General features: G+C 41.1%; 1 long non-coding RNA gene across 2 annotated transcripts in view; it reads right to left on the minus strand.

Moving 5' to 3' along the window:
* LOC129189996 (uncharacterized) overlaps window positions 1–10,304 on the minus strand; it is a 32,190-nt gene that overhangs the window by 19,678 nt on the left and 2,208 nt on the right. The window contains exon 3 of one of the 2 annotated variants that reach the window (XR_008572912.1): window positions 7,997–8,745. The exons of the other annotated variant lie outside the window; for it this stretch is intronic. This is a non-coding gene — a long non-coding RNA (uncharacterized LOC129189996). Of the gene's footprint in view, window positions 1–7,996; window positions 8,746–10,304 lie in introns of those variants that run through there. 2 annotated transcript variants of the gene reach the window in all.

Here is a 10,304-nt window from a genome sequence, read left to right on the forward strand (position 1 = left end):
CTTTGGGGTCGGGCGTTCAGGTTTATAAAAATGTATAAATACGTCTTTGGTATTGAATGAGTTAAGAGCCTTTGTGGCATATGACCTGACACAACTCCAACATTCCTAACCAAAATGGCTTCTGGGTTGAATATGTTGGTTCTTTTTATATTCTTCTATATGTGCCAGCTTACAGCTAGAGTAGAGTTTTACATTTTGGGGCAGATTTGTTACTGCAAGCTGTGACCTTCAGCGTTTACCGGGACGGTTCGCAGCTGAGTGTGAGGCTTCTGGGATGAGACTCAGCACCTCCGAATCTCCAAATTCAGCCGGAAATGGACGGATTGCGCCCTTTGGGTTGGGAGTGAGTTCTTGCCCCCGGTGGAGGAGTGTCTCGGGATCTTGTTCACGAGTGAGGGAAGGCTGGAGCGTGAGATCAGCAGACGTATCGCGCTGCGTCTGCAGTAATGCGGTTGCTGTACCGGAGAACGTAGCGGGAAGACAAAGCTTTCGATTTACCAATCCATCTACATTCCTACCCTCAGTTATGGTCACAGGCTTGGGTCTAAAGAGCAAGATCACGGATATGAGCGACCAAAATTTGTTTCCTCCGTAGGGTGGCTGGACTCAGCCTAAGAAATTGGGTAAGGAGCTTGGTTGGCCTGGAGAGGATCAGGATGGGGTGGCTCGAGCATCTGGTTCTGATGCCTCCTGGATGTCTCCCAGGGAGGCGTCTAACCGAGAGGAGGCCCCAGGGTAGACCTAGGACACGATGGAGGGATTATGTCTCACAGGTGGCCTGGGAACCCCTCGGTGTCCCCTTGGTGGAACAGGAAGAGATGGCCGGAGACCAGGATGTCTGGGATTCCCATGAGGCCGCTGCCCCAGTTGACTGCTGGGACACAGTTTAGGATTTTTTATGCAAGCCTTACATGGTAGTCATCTTCTTGCCAGAGTCACTCAAGTCCTTTAGTTCTTATGGTCTATTTTTCTCAGCGGGATGCGGTCAGGACAATTTGTCTCACTGATAACTAAACAGCTGTAATATGGTTTAGTCGATGCTCTTGTTTGGTCACCATTTCCTGTGTTTTTCCACTTCCTGGTGCTTTCACATAATCTCTCAAGTACTTCCCTCAACTTGACACCATGATGGTTTTACGACGTGTTGACATTAACAAGCAGGCTTGAAGCATCCAAGAGAATCACTGATGGGCAATGACAGACGTGCAGCAAGGTTGTCCGCTGCTGTGTTTCCGTGGCGACCAATCATGGCAAGTAAACTGCTTCTTCTGCAAACCAACCAAGAACGTATTCTTTTAGCAGACTTTAGCCTTGAAACTACCTTGACGAGTGTTTGTCATATTTAGCACCCCGTTGTCATCGTTGTCAAGGTGACGACCAAAAAAAACAAGACAGCGGCCAGCCGTAAACATCCGTTATCGCCGCGTCCGCCCTATCTGTTTGAAATGTTTTTTCAGCCGAGTCATAACAAAGATTAGCCATCTGGAAGGTGCAGTAAACACCTCATTCAGGTTCCTTGCTCGTAAATGAGCCTTCAGCACAGTGACGTCACGCCAAACAGGCCACGCCCCCCTCCTCGGCCTCGCCGGCGGAATCACTTGAGCTGAGGCCTGTTGTTTATCTTCCGTTCGTCTAAGAGCCTTTTCGACTACAGTAAACACTGAAAACAGTCAACTGTGAAAACGTAGCATACGCCCCGGTTAGCATGTTTTTTGGTTAACGCCAAAATTTTGCCTCTGCATGTTTTCCGGTTAATGTACACTACTGCGCGCGTCTTGTCTTATTATTAATACACTGCGTCAGCCCAGCTGTGTTCTCAATGTATTTTTTCACCACAAAAACATCCTTGTTAGCAGCCTACGGAAATAAGAAGCTCTGTCACCCGTCTATGATGGCATCAGCGGTCGACTCTGTAGTTCTTTGCTGGCTAACACATTTACACCACAAGTCTCTGCTTTTCTCTCGCAAAATAAGCCAAAATGGTAAGGTGAGACGCACTAATGAATTCAAGAAATAACTCATAGAAAACAGGAAGGTGGGGTCCTTGTTAATCTTGCTGCCACATTATTTATTGATCCCTTTGTCATTTATACGCATTTAAAGTGTTTTCTATATGTAAAACTATAAAAACCTTTGGCTTTGTGGAACAGATTAATTGGATTTACATTATTCCTTATGGGAAAATGTGATTAGGTTAGAGCAGGGGTATCCAAAGCGTGGCCTGGGGGCCATTTGCGGCCTGCGGCACATTCCAGAAATATAATTAACAAGAAAAATAAAAAAACCAGCAACAGCAAAAATGGAAAAATCAGCAGCAAGTTTACATGAATAAAGTCAAATGTTGAGAAAAGTGTTGTAATCCAACGAGAAAAAGTCGTAATTTTACAAGAACAACATAATATTGACAAGAAATGTTATTTTAATAGCATAAAGTTGAAATATTTATATTTAAATATTATAGTTCTATAATAATGAGGAAAAAAAACAAAGCTGTAATTTTTTGGAAAATTAAGTTGCAGAAAAAGTTATGACAAAAAAGTCAAACTATGAGAATAAAGTCATAATTACGGGAAGAAAATTTCCAAGAAGAAAGTTGAAATAGCTGGAAAATGTAAAAAAAGACAACAGCAAAAATGGAAACAATTTACTAGAATACAGTCGCAATATTATGAGAATTAACTAGTAATACCATAAGGCAAAAAAATGTAATTTTAGTAGCACAGAGTTGAAATATTTTTTAAAAATACAACTAAATTTAAAGTCATAATATGAAAAACAAAAACAAAACAAAATATCCAACTATTGGAAAATTAGGTTGGGGGAAAAAGTTATATTATGGGAATAAAGTCAAAATATTACAAAAACATTTTTACACAAAGATTATTTATGAAGAAATATCCATCCATCCATCCATCCATCTTCTACCGCTTATTCGAGATCTGGTCGCGGGGGTAACAGCCTAAGCAGGGAGGCCCAGATTTTCCTCTCCCCGGCCACTTCGTCCTGCTCCTCCCGGCGGATCCCGAGGCGTTCCCAGGCCAGTTGGGAAACAGAGTCTCTCCAACGTGTCCTGGGTCTTTCCCGAGGCCTTCTACCGGTCGGACCTGCCCTGAACACCTCCCCAGGGAGGCGTCCGGGAGGCATCCTGACCAGATGCCCAAGCCACCTCATCTGGCTCCTCTCAATGTGGAGGAGTAGCGGTTCTACTCCGAGTCTCTCCGAGTGCTTCTCACCTTATCTATGAGGGAGAGCCCAGCCACTCTACGGAGAAAACTCATTTCGGCCGCTTGTACCCACGATCTTGTCCTTTCGGTCATTACCCAAAGCTCATGACCATAGGCCGGAAAAGGGTTGAATGCCATCTCCGGGTCGGGGATGAGATCCTGCCCCAAGTGGAGGAGTTTAGGTACCTTGGGGTCTTGTTCACGAGTGAAGGAAGGATGGAACGCGAGATCGACAAGCGAATTGGTGCGGCGTCTGCAGTGATGCGGACTCTACATCGGTCTGTTGTGGTGAAGAGAGAGCTAAGCCAAAAGGCAAAGCTCTCAATTTACCGGCCGATCTACGTTCCTACCCTCACCTATGGTCATGAACTATGGTCATGAAGAAATATTTGGAAAATAAAGCAAACAACAGCAAAAATGGGGGAAAAAAGAGCAAAGAGTGAAGTTGATACTAATAATAGGCTTTTTCACCTATATGACAAAGCTGAGATGTGGTTTGTTTCTTGAAATACTGTATACAGTATATACTGTAACCTGTTAGCATATCTACATGAGTTGCTTTACTAAATATCAAAGTGGCAAAGTTGCATCCTTTCATTTTTCACTATGTGGCCCTCGCTGGTCAAATTTCAGACACAATGTTGGATTACACATTTCGGTTTGAGTTGGACCTTCTGGAATGGATTGTATAAGTTTCTTTTTTGACAACAATTGACGAGAAAACATTATCAGGGAAGCGTAAAGACATAAACATGTAAAAATTGTGTGCTTTTTTTTTTTTTTTTAAACAGTGGCTCATGTATGTTGTATATTTTACCCATATCATCACGTATTTATAGATTGTTACCAACTTAAGGTGAACGAGATGCGTTTTCTGCAGCAAAAACGCCTTATTTCCGCAGTGGGGGCAAAACAGTATCGGTATATGGTTTGCCTTCTCAGGGTTTCCACTACATGTAATTGATTGGGGCGGTGCACCACTACAAAATAAAAGCCGCTACACTTTAAAAATGAGGGTTTGAAAAAAAAAAAAGTAATATATTGTATGAATGGATATACTGTATCTGTTATAAGGATACATATGTAACTTATTTACGCAAATATTGACCACAATTAGGTTGAAAACGATCAAATATCATAAAAATGTTTCACTGCGCTTTATTCTGTTAAGCATGCACCGGAATCGCCTGTCTGCCTTGCTGGCACTTGCGCATGTGTGACCCGATACGGGACACGTCTTGTGTTGACTTGGGGAAAATGAACAATAGCCCGTAAAATGTGTAGTCAATTGACACATGCTAAGCCTATCTATGCCAGCGTGTGTGATCGCTCACATTTCAATCTCATTCCACTTTCTGCCATTTTCGTTTACATGCCTGGCTGGCGGCATCGAGCTAGCTCATTTTTGTCCCACAGGCGAGCTACGAGCATCATCACAACTTACTTTTTTAAAGTGTTACTTAACAATCTTGCTCTGTTGTTATCATTATAATACTTACGGCGTGTCTTCAAAACACTAGCTGTGTGTTGAAGTTGTGCAACAGAAACACGTAGCGTGTCCAGCTTTAGACAGTGACGCTATCACAGGGGTCTCCAACAGGTAGCTCGCCAGCTGATGTTGAGTAGTTCACCAAATAACATTTGCTTCACCTCTTAGTATTTTCATAAGTGTTCTATTCCAGCATGACACCAGTATTTAATGACAAATGAGCACATTGAGTGGAGATGTGCTTTGTAAATAAAGTGCAGTTTAAATGTTGGCAGTGCTCTCAGCAACTTTGCCATGAAATCAACAGTTTTGCCATGATCATGATCTGCTAGTTGTTACATAAAAAAGTTAAATTAATTAGTTAATAAATAAATACGTCATAAAAAAATTGCAATTTTTCCTAAAAAAGGAGAAAAAAAAATGGTAGAGTCAGCAGCAGCACGACACAGCGGCAGCCCACTACCATAGCTTTAAAAAATCCTAGTGGAAACCATGCTTCTTACAAAACACTTCATTTCAATCCATTTTGTTGCAGTTATTTGTACAAATATACTTGGAAAAGTGGACTACAGTATCCACTGATCTTAAATATTGAAATGTCACGGATGCTTCATGTACAGGAAGACTGTACAAGTTTTCATTCCCTCTAATGTTGTGTACTGAAAATAACGATGACCGCATCATTGGCGTACTTTGATATCATCACCATCAGTATGTGTGAATGCCGATATGTATGACTGTACCGTATGCGCGTATGAATTAGTGACATCGCCAACTACTGGCCTGGCGTGCACATTACAACATTTGCGGCGGATTTTCCAGGTTTATGTTATCAGGGATTATTGTGATGACAAGAAAGTTGCTGTACGTCCAAAAATTCCTAGATTTTGTAAAAACGTCAAGAGTGTCTGTCAGCTCGCGTCCCGCTGAAGGTTGCCGTCACGCCTGCTAACAGCTGTCCGCACACGCATTCACCCCCGACAACCCCGCGAGACGCTCGGGCCGCGTCCAGTCGTCATCCCGTCGTATCTTCGGGGCGTCTTGCTTGGTCGGGATCCTGTCAGTGGCGGCCTCCTCTCCAGGTGACGCCGCCACCGCCCCAACCCACATTTCCTTCACTCGCCGCTGCTTTCATCTCCCTGTCTCGCAGGGCCTTGAAGACGTGACTTGGCTCATTTTGGAAAAATTCCTCCCTTGGCTGTTTTCATAAGCGCGCATTGTGTTTTACTGCAGGTGCTTAAAGATTTTTTTTTATTTTTTATCCTTCTCCCTGCTCGTGGTGCTCTACACCCTAAGCTTATGTCTTCATGGACAAACAGTAGACCTCGTATCGGACTTCCTATCGGGCAGGGAAAGCAGACAACTATTTGGCGCACAGTGTGTGTGTGTGTGTGTGTGTGTGTTTGTGTTTGCTCTGCGTCACGCTTGGTCTGTGCCCGTCACTTGTCTCCATTCTTTGGAAACGTTTAACTTAGAATCAGGCGGCCATTGAAGCGTCCACGGTTCACTTAGAGCAGCACAGAGAGGCTGCAGACATCCCGACTATAAACACTGATGCAAGCTGCTTGGAGGCAATACATACTCCACTTAGATATTCAAGTATTTATTGAAGCCTCAGACATTTCATGAACATAGTTATACTCCATAGACCTTTATGTGCTTTGTAATCTTTGACTTGAGTATCTATATTTAAACATAGTTACATTGCAACGCATTTTATTTTTGTTTGTTTAGCACATCTCAAAATAATTGTAAAAATTAAATATACACATTCAAAGGAAATAACTAAACATCTCTTAAAAACAGAGTGGTGTGAAAAAAAGTGTTTGCCCCTTTGGGATTTCTTATTTTCTTTGCATGTTCGTCACAATCATTTCAGATCACAAAAAAGGAAAAATTAGTCAATGACAACACAACTGAATACAAAATGCAGTTTTTAAATGAAACTTTTTATTATGAAGAGAGGAAAAAAATCTAAACCTACATGGCCCTGCGTGACTGCCCCCTGTTAAAACATAACTTAACTGAGATTAATTGAGATCTATCTGTGTGGAAAAGGTTATAAAGCCATTTCTAAAGCTTTGGGACTCCAGCGAACCACAGTGAGAGCCATTATCCACAAATGATGAAAACATGGAACGGTGGTGAACCTTCCCAGGAGTGGCCGGCCAACCAAAATAACCCCAAGAGCGCAGCAATAACTCATCCAAGAGGTCACAAAAGACCCCACAACAACATCCAAAGAAGTGCAGACCTCACTTGCCTCAGTTAAAGTCAATGTTAGTGTGCATTTCAGAAAAACAACATCATGCCAACAGTAAAATATGGTGGCGGTAGTGTGATTGTCTGGGGCAGTTTTGCTGCTTCAGGACCTGGAAGACTTGCTGTGATAAATGGAACCATGAATTCTGCTGAAGGAGAATTTCCGGCCATCTGTTGGTGACCTCAAGCTGAAACCAACTTGGGTTCTGCAGCAGGACAATGATCCCAAACACACCAGCAAGCCCACCTCTGAATGGCTGAAGAAAAACAAAATGAAGACTTTGGAGTGGCCTAGTCCAAGTCCTGACCTGAATCCTATTGAGATGCTGTGGCATGACCTTAAAAAGGCGCTTCATGCTGGAAAAGCCTCCAATGTGGCTGAATGACAACAATTCTGCAAAGATGAGTGGGACAAAGTTCCTCCCCAGCGCTGTAAGAGACTCATTGCAAGTTATCACAAACGCTTGATTGCAGTTGTTGCTGCTAAGGGGGGCCCAACCACTTATTAGGTTTAGGGGCCCATCACATTGTCACACAGGGACATGTAGCATTTTTTTTCTTCCTTAAAAATAAAAATCATTTAAAAACTGCATTTTCTGTCCAGTTGTGTTGTCATTGACTAATATTTACATTTGTTTGATGATCTGAAACATTTAAGTGTGACAAACATGCAAAAAAGAAGAAATCAGGAAGGGGGGGGCAAAGACTTTTTCACACCACTTTATATACATACACACACATAATATACTGTATATACATACAGTACATAATTTTTCAAAAATACATTTTTAAAAACAACTTTTTTTTACTTTAAGGGAATTGTTTCAAATCAATTCTAATAAAAATATGAAAAATATTAAAATAATTATTAAAACATATATTTTTATTTGATGTACAGTACTTAGTTACATAGATCAAGACTATAAGCGTAACCTACTTTGACTCTCCCAATCCAATAAACACACTAATCAACATTACAACTGAAACGTCTAATACTTGGAGTCTTTTATGTCCAGTAAAATGTCCAAAGACTTCTCCAAAGAGCTTCACTGTCACTTCCCTGCAGCTTTATTACGCTCAATCATGCAATCCGATATTCATTCAATCCAAATAACAACAAATCAGCTGTTGGACACTTGACATTGTTTTCTTGATTTAGAGAAGAAACCCAAACAAGAAATAAACTCGGACAAACTGTTTATCCCTCACTAATCCTGCTATAAAATACGTTCTACAATGCCGACTGTTTCACAGACTGTCTAAATAAAGACGCTGGTTTATCTAACATGTTTATTTAACCAGCGGCCTGACACCCACTCCACCGTCACGCCAACACCATTCCCAGCTGTCGCCCGTTTGCTCGCGTATTAAAAGTTAGGATGAATTTGGTTTAATGTGCAAGTTGTTACACGCCAGCGGCGCCGCGCCCGTTTTTTTTTTTTTTTTACGAACCAATGGTCAATTTCAGAGTGAATTCACTTGCTAAACATTTAAATCAGACGTCATCTAATAGAAGAAAACATTTTCCTGACAATCACCTGACAAGCTTGCGCTCACTTGTGAAAGTTCTGGAGCAAAAACATTCACTCTAGGCAAAAATAATAATAATAACAATAATACACATAAATGAAGCAGTTGAGACTCAAAAATAGCGATTCTCAACTGGTGGGTCCAAGGCTCAACAAGAGACAGTTGCGACACATTCAACTTCTTAATGGCACTGGTCTTCTTGTTGGTCTTTCCAACAGTACTGCAGAGCGCTGTCGCCACCTGTAGGAGTATTAATAGACGACACCATGCTGCTTTAAAAAAATATATCTCCTTCAGAATAAAAGCACCAGTTTAAGTCGCGCGGATGGCGGGTCATGTCAGAAGAAGACCAACAATATTTGTTGGTATTCTACTGCCATTAAGATGTTGAATGTGCCGATCTTGTGTCCAATCTTGCTGTTTAAGTGGAATGTGAATCTTCGTTATCCATTTAATTGCATATTTGGAGGTGTTCAAAAGGCGCTCTTTGGGGCAATTTCTTTTTAAAATCACACTAAAATGTTCTCAGAGCCAATTGGAGGGAAATATTATGCAAAGTTACGCACTAAATTCCAGTCAAACTGGACTATTTCACCAAAGTATTTGCGTCCTTAGCTACGTGCATAAACCTTGTAGTGGAATATTTAAAACAAACCCATAATTTGAGATTTTTGTTCACGTTTATTGCTTTATTATTAATATGAAATAAATCTATCAACACCCAACTGTGTATTTCTTTTGCACCATTAGTGCCTCGTTTGTGTGAAATTCAACTCCATTTCAAGAAAAATACCGTATTTTCCAGACTATAAGACACACTTTTATTTCATGGTTTGGCTGGTCCTGCGACTTATACTCCGGAGCGACTTATATACGTTTTATTTCACACCGACAGCCACGAGAGGGCGCTCCAGTCTCGTCCAGTCTGCTACTTCTATCACTCCTGTACCGCTGAAAATTGACAATATAAACATCAACTTATAAAGACAACTGAGAAAGATGGAACACAAATGCCCCCAAAAAGAAAATCATATTCTGCAGATTACAAGCTGCAAGTAAACTAGTTATGTTGTTTAGGATATAGTTATCTGAATTACTGTTAATGTTACGTTAATGTACCACCTCGTCACGTTACGTCAACAGACGCCGGAAATAGCTCATTAGGAATGACATGAGACTTTTGGTGATGGGTTTTATGGTTGCGTAAAAAAATTTATTTCTTTATTACTTGGGAAACAAAATAAACACAATTAAAAAAATACATAAAAATATACACTAGGTCCCCAACTTACGAACACAATTGGTTCCAGACGACCGTTCTTATGTCGAATTGTTCTTAAGTAGGGGAAAAGGAAATATTACCAATGATATAGGTACTACATGTACGTGTATACATATACAGTATGTATATGCAGTAGTAATATTAAAATAGGATAATCAATGAAAAAAACAACAACAAAAGTGATATAATAATACATAATGATAAATGTTATTTACCTTTGAAGAGGAGTGGTCGAGCATATGTCGTTGTGGTGGAGTTGGAGGAGGAGATATTGAAAAAAAGGACAAATCGTAGTCGTCGTTAGACTCTTCTAAAAGAGGTAGTGTTCTGTGGGTGGTGTAGAATTAAACAGGCCTATTAATGCTTCATAAACTTTAATCACACGCTCTGTCCGGGTTGTATAATTTAGCTTTCCATTTAGCTTTATCTCCCCAGTGTCTAACTCTTCCTGTGTTGGTCCCATTAGCTCTAACGCTGCCTCTGTTGGTCCCATTAGCAGTGTCACAGTGCCCTCTAC

The sequence above is a fragment of the Dunckerocampus dactyliophorus genome, chromosome 11 (genome assembly GCF_027744805.1).
Source record: "Dunckerocampus dactyliophorus isolate RoL2022-P2 chromosome 11, RoL_Ddac_1.1, whole genome shotgun sequence".
Classification (NCBI taxonomy): Eukaryota; Metazoa; Chordata; class Actinopteri; order Syngnathiformes; family Syngnathidae; genus Dunckerocampus; species Dunckerocampus dactyliophorus.